We start from the raw sequence: 15,876 nt of genomic DNA on the forward strand, positions 1-15,876 counted from the left end.
CTGTTTTATCCTCCTCTTCCTCACCCTACCCCCCCCCCCATCGTTATATCCCCTGGAATCATCCCCAAATTCTGTCCTGACTCTCCCTGGTGTGTTTCTGCTCTCCCCAGACCTTTGTCTTTTATTTTCTCTGCCAACCAGCTCTTGCAACTTTCCCCCAGTTTAGCCTCCTCCACTCATTTCATTAACATGCTGTTTACTTCTACTTGTAGATCATTAGCAGCAATATTAAACAACTGGCAATTTGCCCAGGAGGCTGCTATCTCTGGGGTTGATGACTTGTTTTATTTTCCCTCCCTGAGAGAGCAGCAAAAGTGGCAGAGATGGGTGGGCATGTAAAGGCCTGAGCCACAAGCAGAGATGAGAGAGGCGTCTTGCTTGCCTTTACAAGTAAATCTGCTGCTCTGCTTTGTCTTTAAACTCCTGAGTCAGGTCCTCCTCTCACGGACGTGCTTCTGATACCTTTATGTGGACCTTTTGCTTGAAAAAAGCTCCTACCACCCGTTCAGCCCCATAAAATCCCTTGGTTTGGAGTCAGTTAGTCCACCAGCCAACCGCATCCTGGGCTGCATCAAGAGAAGCGTGGCCAGCAGGTCGAGGGAGGTGATTCTCCCCCTCTACTCTGCCCTGGTGAGACCCCACCTGGAGTACTGTGTCCAGTTCTGGAGCCCCCAGCACAAGAAGGACATGGACCAGTTGGAGAAGGTCCAGAGGAGGGCCACAAAGATGATAAAAGGGCTGGAGCACCTCTCTTATGAGGACAGGCTGAGAGAGCTGGAGCTGTTCAGCCTGGAGAAGAGGAGGCTCTGGGGAGACCTGATAGCAGTCTTCCAGTACCTCAAGGGGGCCTACAAGGAAGATGGGGAGAGGCTGTTTAGTAGGGCCTGTTGCGATAGGACAAGAGGTAATGGTTTTAAAATAGAGGGGGGTAGATTTAGATTAGAAATTAGGAAAAAATTTTTTACGATGCGAGTTATAGAACACTGGCACAGGTTGCCCAGAAAGGTGGTGGAGGCCCCATCTCTGGAAACGTTCAAGGCCAGGCTGGATGAGGCTCTGAGCAACCTGACCTAGTCAGGGATGTCCCTGCTCCTTGCAGGGGGGTTGGACTAGATGACCTTTGAAGGTCCCTTCCAACCCTAACCATTCTATGATTCTATGATTCTATATCTAGGACTAAATTTTAGGACAATCTCTTTCCAGGCTCCTTGTATCACAAATCCCTCCTGCTTTCCAGAAAGCTGAGCCAACAAACCCATTGACTAATTTCAGCCCACCGTCTAACCTGCTCTGGCTCCAGAATTTAACTCCTTGCAGGAAAACCCACCTCCACACTCAAACTCTTGAGGTTTTCGTATCCATCTCTCAGGCAAATTCCTCCAAGGAACTTTGCAGAGATGCAGGAAAAGTTTAGGTTCAACTTGGGAACTCAGAAAATCTTTTAAATAACCCAGATCGAGTATAAAAAGAACCCAAGGCAATCTGTGGAGCAAGGCTGAACCTCAGACAAGGGTGAGGGGTCTTGGTTCCCTGCAATGGCTCTTCTGTTGTGAACAGAGCAGAGAACTGACTGCAAATTTTTATTAAATATTCATCTCTTTTCTTTCCAATATGATTTTTATTGGGGATGGGGGCCAGGAGAAGCTGGAGGCAAGGAGTGGTGAAAGGAAGTTGACACATTCAAATTCTTCCAATATCTGGCAACAGAAAGTCATTAGAAAACTCGAATTCAGATTATTTTTACCATCTCTGATCATGATATTTCCAGTGCTGCCACACTGGTCCCTTGAGCTGTTGGCTATCTTCTCTTTGCACACCTAGACTAAAAGTAATACCCACATGGACTTACAGGGACCTGCTGTTGAAACCATTCAGCCCCTGTTATCACTGTAATAATTTCCAATGCTAGTTCTAAACCATCTTCAGAACATGCTCCTTCTTTGCTTCTTCTCGGTTCAAGATGAGGCTGTTGCCAGCCATCACCACAAAAGCGCTGGAAAACTACTAAGTTCCTCACTCACCTCAAGACCAGTTTACACCAGCTTATTTCTGCTCCAGCATTGCCATAAACATTTCCTCCTCCCCTCTGCCCACAAGGGTCTTAGGGTGAACCACTGGATCCCCTCTTGGCCCCTAGTTAGCTAGGTTAAGCAAGCTAAACTCTTTAGACCCTCTCTGCCTGAAGTACCGTGACTCTCCTAGCAGTCCACGGTTCAGCAGATCCTGGAACCGACATGCTGCATTCAAGTGAAACGTTTTCTTTCCCAATTTTGTGCAGCTTCCTCTAAATGTCCCTCTTATGTTCAGGTAACTCTCCCTCTGAGCGTTGCAATTTCAACCATGCTTGCTAGTGTTTTTCACTTAAAGGCCTTCCATCAAAGGCCACTCATGTAGGGCATAGACCTCTTTTGCTGTGTTTTTTTTTCATTACTTCTGATTTTTCTTCTCCTCCACCTCGCTGCCAGCCTTCCCAACACCTTCCTGGCCAAAGGCATCACACTACTACTCCAGATGTGTGCTCCTGTGTCCGTCACCCTATGGACACAAACTGCTGTGTCCCAACTTTCAGCAGTTTATCGCTGAGCTGTATGACAAATAGAAGTTGAATTTGCTCTTCAAGGCCACCCCCAGGTACCTAAATGTCCTAAAATGGGCTTTTATCTCTGCTCCCCTACCCACTTGTATTCTTTCAAATTATTCCCAAGACAAATGTTAAGCTGGAATTCCCTTCTTGTCTTTCTAACCTCCCCAGATTATTTTCTCTGTCCAAACCGGCTCCTCTAACTCCACCCAGTTTACCTTCACCCACACATTTCATTAACACACTCTCTACTTCCACTTCTAGATGATTAGCAAAGATATTAAATGACTGGCAACCTGCCCAGAGAGGCCATTACCTTTGGAGTTGATGACTTGTTTTACGGTTCTTCTCTCAGAGTGGTGAAGGCAGCAGAGATCAGCGGGTTTGGAGGCTCCTGAGTCGGTCAGGGGGAATATCCACATCTCTACGTGTTCACGTGTTCATTGGTGGGTTGGTGCTCTCACCCCACCACCATGCAAAGGCGCCGCATGCCCTGGAAAAGCCCCAGGCAGTGGCCTCTTAACCAGGAGCAAGGAGAGATGAAGAAGAAAGATGGAAGATAGTGCTCCTGCTCTCCAAAGCAGGGGGAAAAAGGGAAAAGGCAGCCAAACAGAGGCACACGGAACATCCTCTGGTGCCGGCACACAGCACTCTTCACACCCCTAACAGGTGGGAAGCGACAGCCTGATGCTTGTAAAACCAGTAAAACTCTACATTTCCTTCTGGCCACACTAAAGGTTCCTGCAGGCTGTGAGCAAGGTGAGTATGTTTTAACTCTGAGCTGAAAGTGGTTCTCCTGACAAAATACCAACAGGGCACCAGTGTCTACCCGAGAACTGGGGAGTTGGGTAGAATCCCTTCACAGAGCCTCTCAGCCTTCAAGAGTCCAAATTTCAGCGGGACTGAGAGCTGACACTTCTGTTTTGTGTAGGGGACGGTTTTACCAAGCACCCCGGTGAGTCCTAGGACAAATGTGGGAGCTGAAGCCTTGATCCCTTCCAAACTGCAACCTGAGATCTCTGCTTCCAGGCCACTTCTCCTACAGAGGGAAAGATATTTTCCTCTGGAAGAGTTCACCTTCCCAAAGCATTGAAGCATTGCCCAGCACAGAATATCCTCCAGAAGACAACTTACATCTGCGAAGCCTGTTTTCTGATGGTCACCTCACTTGATTCATTGGTCTTTGGAGCCTCTCAGCCTGCAAGATTAGTCTGGATTGTCACCAGTGAGTCTCAGAGCAACGATTTTGATCAGCAGCTCTTGAGTACAACAGTGGTTCCAAGCCAGAGCCCTTCCACACATGAGAAGTCACTTTTCCACCAGCCAGGCTGCTTCAGTGCAAGGAAGATGCTGGTCATCCTTCCAGAAAAGCGCTCTCTTTGGGGGCTTTTAGAAAGACAGATCTTACCTGCCTTTTACACTTCTTTAAAGAACGAGCTGCAAAGCGATCTCTTCCCCAATGAATAAAATCACTGAATTGAGAAAGGAAATGTACCAGGTGGCTCCCACTCTTTCCTGCCTTAAAAAAAAAAAAAAATTAAAAAAAAAAAAAAGAAAGAAAGAAAAAAGGCTTTGAGCTGTTCTTCAAAGGCTGTCTGATTTGCTTTGAATAATATAAAATGATGATGGAGGGAAAAAAGAGAATATTAAACTCAAGGTTGTAAAAGCTCTCTGCTCAGCCTCAGCCACTGGAAAAGATCCATGTACACTTTTCATAAAATAACCACAATGATCCCCTCTTTTCTCTGTAACAGCGAGGGGATCAGCAGCAACACAGAGCTGGGTCCAAACACAGCATGAATAACAAAAGCCAGGGTACTTCTTCCCAGCAGATGTTTCCTCTCCTGATTACATCCAGATGCCGCACACCTCGCTGTGGGTTTCTCCACCAGCTTCCCCACCATGGGCCCTTCCTGGAGCAGAGCTCCCAGTGATGGGAGGCCAGGTTCAGAGAAGAGGGAAAGGAGAGACACACAGAAAGAAGGGGAAAATGAACGAAAACAAAACAAAAAAAAGGTATTTTCTTCTGAGCTCCCCCGAGAAAATTAGTGTAAAGCAGGAATGAGCTGATTGCTGTCACGGCCTGCCGGAGCCCAGATAGCCGGCTGCAGTCCCCAGGCATAAATGTGATAATAGCCAACAAGCTAAAATCATTAGCAGTAACAATTGCCTCTGAAAAGACCCCAACACCTAGGAGGAAAAAAAAATAGTGACAGGAGAGGAAGAGAAATAAATAAATAAAAAGGGAAGGGAACAATTTTAATTCCGTCTTAGCATTTCTGCGCTCTGCTTTCCACAGCTCTCCGATCCCAGTAGATACTGCCTCACCCAGTTACGGCTCAATCCAGCTCTCCTCAGCCACCTCTCCTAGGAGCATTTCTTTTCCTTTCACTTGCTGGTGGGAGAGCTGAGGGAATAACGGTGAGGGGGAAGATGGAAATATTTAGTGAAAACAGCCATCACCTTTAGCTGGCTCTTAATGATGCCAACTGAAGGGAGCCTACAGGAAAGATGGGGAGAAACTTCAGCAGGGCCTGTTGTGACAGAACAAGGGGTAATGGTTTCAAAATAGAGGGAGGCAGATTTAGATGAGATAAAAATCTAAATCCACAGTATCCAAGGCTACATTTACTGTGTTCTCTTTGGAGCTATTTGCCTTTTTGCAAAACAACAATTCTCTGCAAAGCCATGGCCAACATTCAGGGAAGAGCGATGAAGTGGAGCACCAGGAGCCTTTTTTGCAGCAGCCGCTGAGCCCCTTGCTAAGCTGCTTTGTGCAGAAGTTGTAGGAATCGCATCCCACACTGACGCTCACCTTCTCGGGGAGCTGGCGGGGAGCACTGGGTTCCCTTCCAAAGATTGTCAGAGCTCGGAAAAGCATTTAGTAAAGCCACACTTAATCTGTTTGGATGCAGTTGGAGTTGGTAAAACGGGGAACCCTTCTCCCAGAATTAGTTCCTGACTTTTGATTTGCCTGATGTAAAAAGTGTAATTTTCCAGCTCAGAAAACTCCATGCTGTCCCTCTAGCAAAGCAACAGGGAAGGTCCCCAGTCTCCCTGCCCAGAACCAGCAAAACCACGAGTTCCTAGGCTGTTCCTGGGTGGTTTCCTCTTGCAGCTCATGTGCTCCATAGGGCATCTCCAAGTGTCCTTCAATACAAAGTCCCAGGCTCAGCCTTGTGCTAGGACAACATTGCACCAGCAGCCACAGGAAAAATCAAGTGAGAGGCAGCATGATCTGGTAGCAGGGAAAACAGGCAATGACCTCCTCCATGACTTGCTAAATGACTTAGCACATCACATTGGATGACCTCTGTCCTTACCACCCTGGGCTTGTCAGTGCAACACAGTCCACTCAAGGCTTTCAGAGACCCTGCAAGCCCTCACAATCCACATAGCTCCCTGGTAGCCTTGGTGCAGCCCACCTCAAGTGTCCAGATTCTTTGAAGGTCCACAAAGGCTGGCCTAGACGTGCGCTTGGCATTTTCCAGGGGCTCCACAAGGGGCTTGGGCAGCTCTTCCACAAGACACCCTGCATAGTGTCTTTCTTACACTGGCTTCTTGACTATTGATCAGGAGATGTGTGAGTGAGTTTTGGGGTGGCATGGTGCTTCGTGGAATCTATCCTTCCTCAGCTGGACTTTATATGGAAATCTTCAAGGCCTACTAGCAGGCTCGTGACAGAGGTGGAGCTTGAGCTCCAAGCCACAGGATATTCCTCAGATAGTCTACATGCACTTAAACTCATGAACTTAATAGCTTTGTTTGGAAATTAGGAAAATCCTACATGAATATGCATTGGAACAAGGCTTGAAGGAACAATCTCATGAGCTTCCCCTACTCTGAAACCCTCTGCTGCAGAAAGGCGAGGAGTTGTCCAGTTTTCCTCTTAAAAGCAAGGGTCCATGGATACTTTACAGATTATCTCCAAGACATTGAGTCACTCATGTCAGATCCCCGGTTCGAAGTGATCTAATTTCCAGAAGAAAATGGAAAGGGGGAACTAAAAAGATAAAAGTAAAGAGAAAACTTCTTGTATCTTGAAATGGGAATAAAAAGATGGAGAAATCCCACACCACCAACTCCATTCAGAAATCTTGGCAAGCGTTGAGACAGACTTCACTGCCAAGTAACTGATGGCAAGGATAAGAATAAGAATCTGTCAGAAATGTAGATAGTGCACACCTCACCTTGGTATCTACTTAGCTAAATAAGTCTGAGAATTCATCCAAAAGTAAACTTTTCCCAATGTTCAAAAAAGCTGATTAAACTTAAAAACTAAAAAAACCCACCACCCAAGAGATGCCAATCATAAAAGCATAGAGTCATACACTAGTTTAGATTGGAAGGGATGTTAACGGTTATCTAGTCCAACCCCCCTGCAGGGAGCAGGGACATCTTCAACCAGATCATGTTGCCCAAAGCCCCATTCAACCTTGAAAATTTCCAGGGATGGGATATCCATGGCTTCTCTGGGCAACCTATTCCATTGCCTCACCACTCTCGTAGTAAAGATTTTTTCCTTACATCTAATCTAAATCTACCATCTTCCAGTTTAATGCCATTGCTCCTTGTCCTATCACTACATGTCCTCGTCAAAAGTCCCTCTGCATCTTTCCTGTAGGTCCCCTTTAGCTTCTGGAAGGCCGCTATAAGGTCTCCCCAGAGCCTTCTCTTCTCCAGGCTGAACAACCCCAACTCTCTCAGCCTGTCCTCATAAGAGAGGTGCTCCAGCCCTCTGATCATCTTCGTGGCCTCCTCTGGACCCTCTCCAACAGGTCCATGTCCTTCTTATGTTGGGGGCTCCACAGCCGGACACAGTACTGCAGGCGGGATCTCACGAGAGCAGGAATCACCTCCTTCGACCTGCTGGCCACGCTTCTTTTGATGCAGCCCAGGCTGCAGTTGTCCTTCTGGGCTGCAAGGGCACATTGTCGGCTCATGTTGAGCCTTTAATTAACCAGCACTCCCAAGTCCTTCTCCTCAGGGCTGCTGTCAAGCCATTCTCCGCCCAGCCTGTATTTGTGCTTGGGATTGCCCCGACCCATGTGTAGGACCTTGCACTTTGGCTTGTAGAACTTCATGGGGTTTGCAGGGTCGCACCTCTCCAGTCTGTGAAGGTCCCCCTGGATGGCATCCCTCCCCTTCAGTGTGTTGACAGCACTACACAGCTTGGTGTGGTCAGGAAACTTGCTGAGTGTGCACTCGATCCCACTGTCCATGTTGCTGACAAAAATGTTAAACAGTAACAATAACAGCTCCTGAGGAACGCCACTCATCACCGGTCTCCACTGCTACATGGAGATGCTGATCGCAATTTTTTGAGTGCATCCATCCAGCCAATTCCTTGTCTACCGAGTGGTCCATGCGTCAAATCCATGTCTCTCCAATTTAGAGACAAGGATGTCTTCTGGGACAGTGTCAAATGCCTTCCACAAGTCCAGGTGGATGACGCCAGTTGCTCGTCCCTTATCCACCAATGCTGTAAGCTCATCATAAAAGGCCACCAATTTTGTAAGGCACAATTTGCCCTTAGTGAAGCCATGTTGGCTGTCACCAATCACCTGCTTATTTTCCTTGTGCATGGTTTCCAGGAGGATCTGCTCCATGATCTTCCCAGGCACAGAGGTGAGACTGACCAGCCTGTAGTTCACCACATCTTCCTTCTTTCCCTTTTTAAAAATGGGAGTTATGTTTCCCTTTTTCCTGTCAGTGGGAACTTCACTGGACTGCCACGATCTCATATCAAGGTGATACGGGACAAAGCTTGGTCACAAAAGCAAACGTTTTGGGGCTATTATCTCCAGTTTACCTTCTATATTGAGATTTCCCATCCCAGATGAAAAGACTTGCAATTTTTATTTTTTTAAGAGTATGACTGGGCATGTGCTCAACCTGTGAAAACTCCGCAGCATCACTGTGGCTTTGTACAGACCAAGATTGACTGTCCCATTTTATAGTCCATCCTGCTTCTTACACACCTTCTATCCCATCAGAACAGCTGGGAAGGCAGATATTCCCAGTACAATCATACCCAGTCTCAACATCTCAGTGCTTGTCTACATTAGGTCATTTCGTCTGAATTAAATAAGGTATAATGTAAAACGGATTAGTCAAACCACACCAGCAGCTCTTTGGACATCTTCATTTGATGTCAAAGAGGTCTCTCATCTCTTTCAGTTCATTCCCTAAAATGTAAATTAAAGGGGTCTTACTTCAACTTATCTTAATTCTGAGTGCTGAAATAGGGTCCTGATGAAGTTTAATTAATCCCCTTTAAAAGTGAATTTGAGTTAATTCTCCCATGGGTCTCAAAGTAGACAAGTGCCCAGACACCACTACATGGCTTAATGTTTAGCAGGAGATGAAATACTTTCAAGGTGAGCTACTAAGCTCTACCTGAAGATTTCATTTTCCTTATTGCTGGATGCTGGAGGAAATGTTTTAATTCAGAGAGCAACTGGAGGCAGTACTGTCATGCTTACGGTTTGATTGTAAGCTTGGTGATGAAATGGAAGTGTCACAGTTCTTGCAGTCAAGTAAGATGATATTCCCACCTGCCCCATAAGCTTATGGCTCTAACAAACATTGAAAGAAGCTTTGAAGTGTGATCATAAAAGCAAAAACACGACCTCAAATGTATTACTATTTTTCTAAATCACACATTTTTTTCATACTTGTGGTTGGCAATATAACCTACAATAGCATTTGCAAAACACTAAGTACTAGTTGAATACACCAAATGCTTAGGAAGGGAGCCAGAAAAAAAAGTTCATCGCAAAATCTACCAGCCCTTGAATTTAATTACAAATCCGGAACTAAAACTGTGATCAATGAAAATTTCACTCTGGCTGGTATAGTAGAGATGGGCTTGAGCCAAAAGGTAGCAACAAAGCAAATTCAGACCTCAGAGACACATCTCAGGCTGCACGCCTGGAGTTTGCTCTGAACTTCATAACTACAACAAGACTGAAAAACACAAACCTGAGCACTTCTTGGTTTGGAGAACTCAAAAACCGTGTCAGGTCCTCAGCTGAATAAACCTAACTTGCTTTTGCGTGAAGAGGGGCCACACTATGAGAAAGTCAGATGAGACTCATCAGCTTTGGCTGCATTTCACAGTATCTCTCTGCTTTCCAGAAGAATCAGTTAAATAGCAAAAGCTATTCTCTCACCCAAATTCATGATACATCACATCCATTAGTCATGTCGGTTGACATGGGTCCATATCATAATATATTGACTCACCTCTAACTTTGATGAGAAAAGTGTTATTTTTTTGTATGCCTGGTGGAAGTTAATACGCGTTCCAGTTTTGCCTGTGTTTGGTCACCAAGGGTGGTCAGAGCCGAGGGACCCACTGCAAGCCCTGCTTCAGGACTTGGCTTAGTAGGCATGGTGGTGTTGGGTTGACAGTTGGACTTGATGATCTGGGGGTCTTTTCCAGCCTTAATGATTCTATAATTCTACCATTCTAAGCCCAGGCATGCTGCCTGCACCCTGCCTCCCTCCCACAGGCGCCACCACAAGCTTCGATGGGGATTGCCAGGGCCAGTGCAAATTTGAAATTCGTCAGCACCACATGTACAGAGTGGGCAGAGAAGTGAGATCTGGCACATATCAACAAATTGACAGTGATAAACATTTTTGAACCAGACCTTGCCAACAAAAATCTGACTTTTTCTTGCTCTTTCTTTTTCCATCTCTCCAATACCTGCCCACCTCCCACCCAGTGGCCAAGTCCACAATGCCTTCAGTGACTTTAACAAGAAGATTATTTTTCTTTTTTAAATTATTTCTCCCTCTACCAGATCTCATGGGGGTTTGGCTGCCCAGTATCTCTGTTCAGGGAAATTAAGTCAAGAAAATGAAAAATCAGAGGCAGGCCTCTCCGCCCATGGCAGCCTGAGAGCCTCAGCTATAGATAACACCGGGCGCTGGGTCACGTGCAGGCCTGTTGTGCAGAAACTGTCTAGCAGAATAGATGGTCTCGTAGCTCCGCAAGACTGTCTACATTTATTAAGTGAAATCACTGCCTGTTTTCTGCAGCATTAAAAGTGTGCTGGAGTACAATATATTTATCGATCACTACTAAACACACCCTGCACCTTTCTCCAGCTCCCCCTCTCCTGTTTATTCAAGCAGAGCCCAGGGCCCACATAGACACCTGCCTCCCCAGGATGGGCTGTCCCCTGTCCATGGAGCAGGGGACCCAAAACTGCTGCCCAAACCTCTGCACTTCATCTCTCAGGCGTGGTGGACTTCCACAGTCTTCCAGGGAGACAGAGTCACAAGGCAGGAGAGGGAGGGATGAGCTGGCGGTGGGGCTGATGGGCAGGCAGGACAACATCTGGAACTGGCAAGGAGAAGGCAATGGGTGTTAGGCCCCTGGGGTTAAAAGGAGAAGCACAAATGAGGAGGAACCAGTAGAGAGGCTGATGGAGGTCTCTCCACAGCTTTCCCTTGGCTGAGTATCAGCAAGCAAGATCAGGGCCAAGCCAGCGGCAGAAACAGATGCCAGGAAGGGCAGCCAGCATTGCACAGGGTGAAGGGGACAGAGAAGCCCAGATCCAGGCAGCGCTCAGAAGCCCTGGATTAGGCCGGCAGTGACTCCCGCTTTGTTACGGCTCCCTGACACCCTGGGGACCCACAGCAGAGAAACGAGCCCCTGGATTTATCCCCCTTTTCCAATTAGCCTCCTTCCCCCTCCTCCTCTCCCTCCGCCCCGCTGGAATCAATCCTCGTCCTGGCGTTTTAAAGGGCAATGTGCACGTTTTATGGCCGTCCCCTATAAAACCATTCTACATGATAACACATCCAGCCCTTTATTAGGGACGTTTGGCAAGTTTATTGGCCAGACATTTTTCTGCGCTGACAGATGAGGTCCTGCCATCACTTCTGTGAGCACGTGGGACCCTCTCCCATCCCCTCCTCCCCTCTCCCGAGCTGTCCAGCCTGGTGAGGCAGGCAGCTCACGGCCATCCTCTGTGCACTGCCAGTCCCATCCCTGGGCAGCTGAAGTCCTCGGGTGTCCTTCATCTCACCTGCAGCCAGGCAGGGCCATCCCCCAGCACTGGAGAACCAGCAGCATTCGATTACGCCCTGTTGCAGACACATCTACCAAAGACCGACTAACTCTTTAGAGGCAGGGAAATGCTCTTGTCTCTCTACACAGGCATCCTGAGGGACAGATTTTCATATTAGGGCAGGATGGCTCTGCACAACTCCTCATTTCTCTACAGCAAGGCTGTGCACCGGGGAGCTGGAAGGCTTTTGGGTATCTCAGGAGAGAAATCGCTTCCATTAGATACTAGGGAACAAATTGGCCTTTGCCATTTTGGGCACTGTGATGCTTTGCCCCACTCAACCCTGATTCCAAAATCCCCCCAAACATGAGACCCCATTCCTAGAATCATTGAGGTTGGAAAAGATCTCCAAGATCATCAAGTCCTGCAGCACTCCATGAAGACATGAAGCAGGCTGGGACACAAGTGCTCAGCAGACATTTACATGCTACAGAGGGGCTCCAATTTCCAAGAAAGCCACAACCATGCTGCCAAAGCAGATTTGTCTCAGATCTTGGATGCTGGCATCAGCCAAGGGTGTCTCTGAGCCCAACTCCTTCTCCACCCACCCATGAGGACCCCATGAAGCCGGGAGGATGTGATATAAAGCCAGATGAAGGTTTTACCGTCTTGTGTTCTTCCCAACCGTCCAGGTGCGTAACAGCACGTTGCATGGCCAGTAGAGGTTTAGCAAGAGGTCAGGGATTAATGATCTTGACTGAAATTTATCTAAGTGCTTACCTGGTGCCTCCTCACCACACTTCAGGCATGCTGGTGGCCGCTGAAGGACCTGCTCCCCATGGACCATCATGGCCAGGATGGACTAGGTCCCTGGGAAAAGGTTACAGCGGGTGCCTGAGCTCTGGAAGGGGAGGGTGACCCCAGGCTGGGAACCAAAACTCTGGCTCAGGTCCCAGTCCGGTGAGGCAGCAGTTTGGCAGCCACCCTCCCAGGCCACGGCAGATGATCCACCTCACCTTTTGGGTGTTTCAATCATTGCATGGTACAACGGAGGTGAACATAAGGCTGTGTTGTGATTCCCACCCTGCAGGGAACTTTCAGCCCAGCTATCGGTTTTGCTTGCTGATCTTGACCGGTTGTCACTCGTTTAACTCTCAGCCGTGCTGCTGGGAGCGGTGGTGGGCTCCTCGCACTCGTCAGCCCCCTGCCCCGTGTTGGTTCACGTGTCACATTCCCAGGCTGTGTTATTCTTAAGTACTGTAAATCTCTCACTATTCTTCTCCCACTTGATATAGTGAGCCATGTCATTTTGAAAGGAAATACATAACAGTATATTAAAGAAATCATGGATCTCCTCATTCATGTTTAAAACAAATTTTTTACAATGTAAGAAACCCTGAATAGTATGAATTTATTATAATGATTTAAGGCTCCTGGCACTTGAGTTAAAAATGTCTCTCAATAAATAACTTTCCCTTGAAAACACAGCAAATTAATATAGTTTACCATTTCCAAAGTTATATAAATCCAAGAGGCTTAAATCAACAGTATCCTGGATAAGATTACCGTTACTCAGCCAGAACCTGGTATCACAGCTCGTAAGAATGGAGAAAGTAGTGAAAAATGGATGACTTTTTTTTTTTTTTTTTGTCATCTTTCTCTCCCTTCCATCACCCTAGGCTATGTCTGTTCTGTGAAAGTCAGACTAATGTGAAATGGATGAAAGCAGCTGTGGCCTTTGCACACAGGTATCATTAAAACAGAGCGGCTACTCCGCCATCAGACTCAACAAACGCCGCTCTGATATTTCCCTAAAGTCCCTCTAACACGCACGGCCCCGCTGCTTTCAGTAGTGGCGTTTAAATTTGACTGCAAACCCAGGAACCGAGATGTCTCCAGCGTGGCTGCCTCCACGCCTGCCATGGTCTCTCAAGTCCAGAGCAGACCCAGGGTCTCTCCTCTGCATCACTGGGGAGCGCGCGAGACAGTCATGGTCTAGGTCAAGGTTTTAAATAATCCTCATTGTAAGGCTGCTCTGTAATTAATCAGAAGGGTGACCATGCCACCTCCCTTCTTCTCAGAAGCCTCCAACTCAGCAAAACCAGAATGCAATGGGTGCTCATCTTTGGTAGGATATGTGTAAAAATACATATTTAGTGGGTTTGTGCAAAGCTATAGGGGAACTATACGCACGGAAAAGCTATATGCACAAACATCCACCCCCGGGCAGGCGCAGGGATCCCCACGGGTGAAGCAGCAAGTTGGGCCAAGTCAAGGGGAGAGCCCACCTGTCCCCTAGGGCTGGATCCTGCTGTGTAGGGGCAGCAGGAAGGGAAGTGAAAGCCCACATGTGAGCACAACCGTTGGTGGGACCGGCAGCATTTTGGCTGGCACAGAGCTTACCCCAAGAGCCATCTGTGGAGCCCAGCAGCTCTCGGGGACAACAGCCCGCGCACATTGGTGCGTACCAGGAAGCAGCGGTTTTGCTGAGCTGTGTGAACAACTGGGTGCCAGAGGCACCGACCTCGCACAGTGCTCACACGGGCTCTTCTCACTTGACAGGTCAGCTTACGGGCAGCAAGAAGGGCTCGGCATCACTGGCTGAACAACCGGGGAGCCCTTCTCAGTCCGCTCTGCTCTCAGGAAGGTCTTCAATGGCTTTTCATTTTATGAAGGTCTAATTTTCTTCCCTTTACTGTCAGTGTGTCAATTTTTTTTCCACAGCATAGCTGATGACTATTTTTTTTTTAAACAAAGTACAGTACCGGTGACATTCTGACAGTGTCAATACAGCCAGAGTACACCCACCTGAGCTTTTCAACGTGGGAAGTTAGGGCTGTTAAGAGTCAGACTGACAGCCTTGGCAAATTCAAGTCCTCTGTACAGCAGATGACAAGAAGTTATTAGATACAGACAAGGCTTTCAGGTCACCCAGTCCATCTCCCACCCCACCTTTTAATTGTCTCTCTCACCCAAGCTATAAATATCTGACTCTTTCTCATCTTGTTTCCTCATTATGTCAATTCTAGCAGTCCCTGATCATTTTTATTACTCCTCACTGAAATCTCTCCAATCTGCCAGTAAACTCTCTGGTAATGAGATCCCTGTGCTGAAGGTACTCGTGCAAATAGAGGAGCACCAGACCCACTGACAAGGAGTCATTTCGTCTGCAATTTGGAGATGTCATCGCCTCCTCACCTGCAGCTCAAAAGTCTTCTCGACTGTTTTTGTTGCTATCAGATATCATCGACTCATGCTTTGTTCACTTTTCCTCTTCTGAGGGTTTCTGCTGTCTGAGTCTCCCCCATCCCATCACGCGTGTGACTTCCAGATTGTTTGCAAAGTGGCTGAGTTCATAGACGCTGCACTCCCAAGTTCACGCTCCATCCCAAATTGATTTTTTTTTTTTTCTGCTTGGTATTTCTACTTCACATTATTTCTTTCTCCCCAACTCTTCTAAATTTAGCAGAGTCTTCTGCTTTCACTCACAGACTTTCTACTTCCAAGAAACAGAGCCATGATCTGATGTGCAATGAGATCAGGTACCCAGCCCAACACCTCCAAACAAGGCTCCTGAAAGTGTAAAAAGGGAAATACTGTGCAGGTGAGGCCACAGTGTCATCACTCACAGCAACAGCACCTGTGTAAACCCTTCAAGATGCATAAATGCTGGAAAAGTTCAAAAACAGGCCCCCCAAATCATCCAGGGGGTGGAAAACAGGCATTGGGACACAAGGCATAAAGGACCTCTTCTTGTCAAAGGGAAGGCTGAACCTTAAAGGGAGTTTAACACCGTGTGTTGGGGGTGTTTACCGTCTGGTAACAGGAGAACTTTGCAAACTTGCATCCAAAGGCATAATTAAGTCCAGCAGCTGGAAATCAAAGTTAGACAAACTCAACCTCAAAATAAGGCAGTTTCATAGCAGCAAGGATAATTAAACATTGGAAGATTCTGACAAGGTGTTTTAAAAAATTCAATGCAACTTCCAGTCAGCTCTAGGCTGAGAAAGAACCAGTTTTTGTGTCTGCGAATTCATCTTGTCCTTTCCCTCCTTACCAGGCCTAGCAAAGGGGAGGAGTTCCCACATTGTCCTTAATGCTCACGACACTCAACACTTTATGTTTGGACAATGCCTTTAACCAAATCCACACTTCAAGGTTTTAAGGTAGTTGCCAGTAAGCAACCAGGAAAGATAACTTTTTCCACTTTTTCACTCTTGCAGACAGGAGGCTAGAAAGAATGAACTTACACTCTACGACTGGTTATTG

Source organism: Chlamydotis macqueenii, chromosome Z, assembly GCF_036417535.1.
Source record: "Chlamydotis macqueenii isolate bChlMac1 chromosome Z, bChlMac1.mat, whole genome shotgun sequence".
Lineage (NCBI taxonomy): Eukaryota > Metazoa > Chordata > Aves > Otidiformes > Otididae > Chlamydotis > Chlamydotis macqueenii.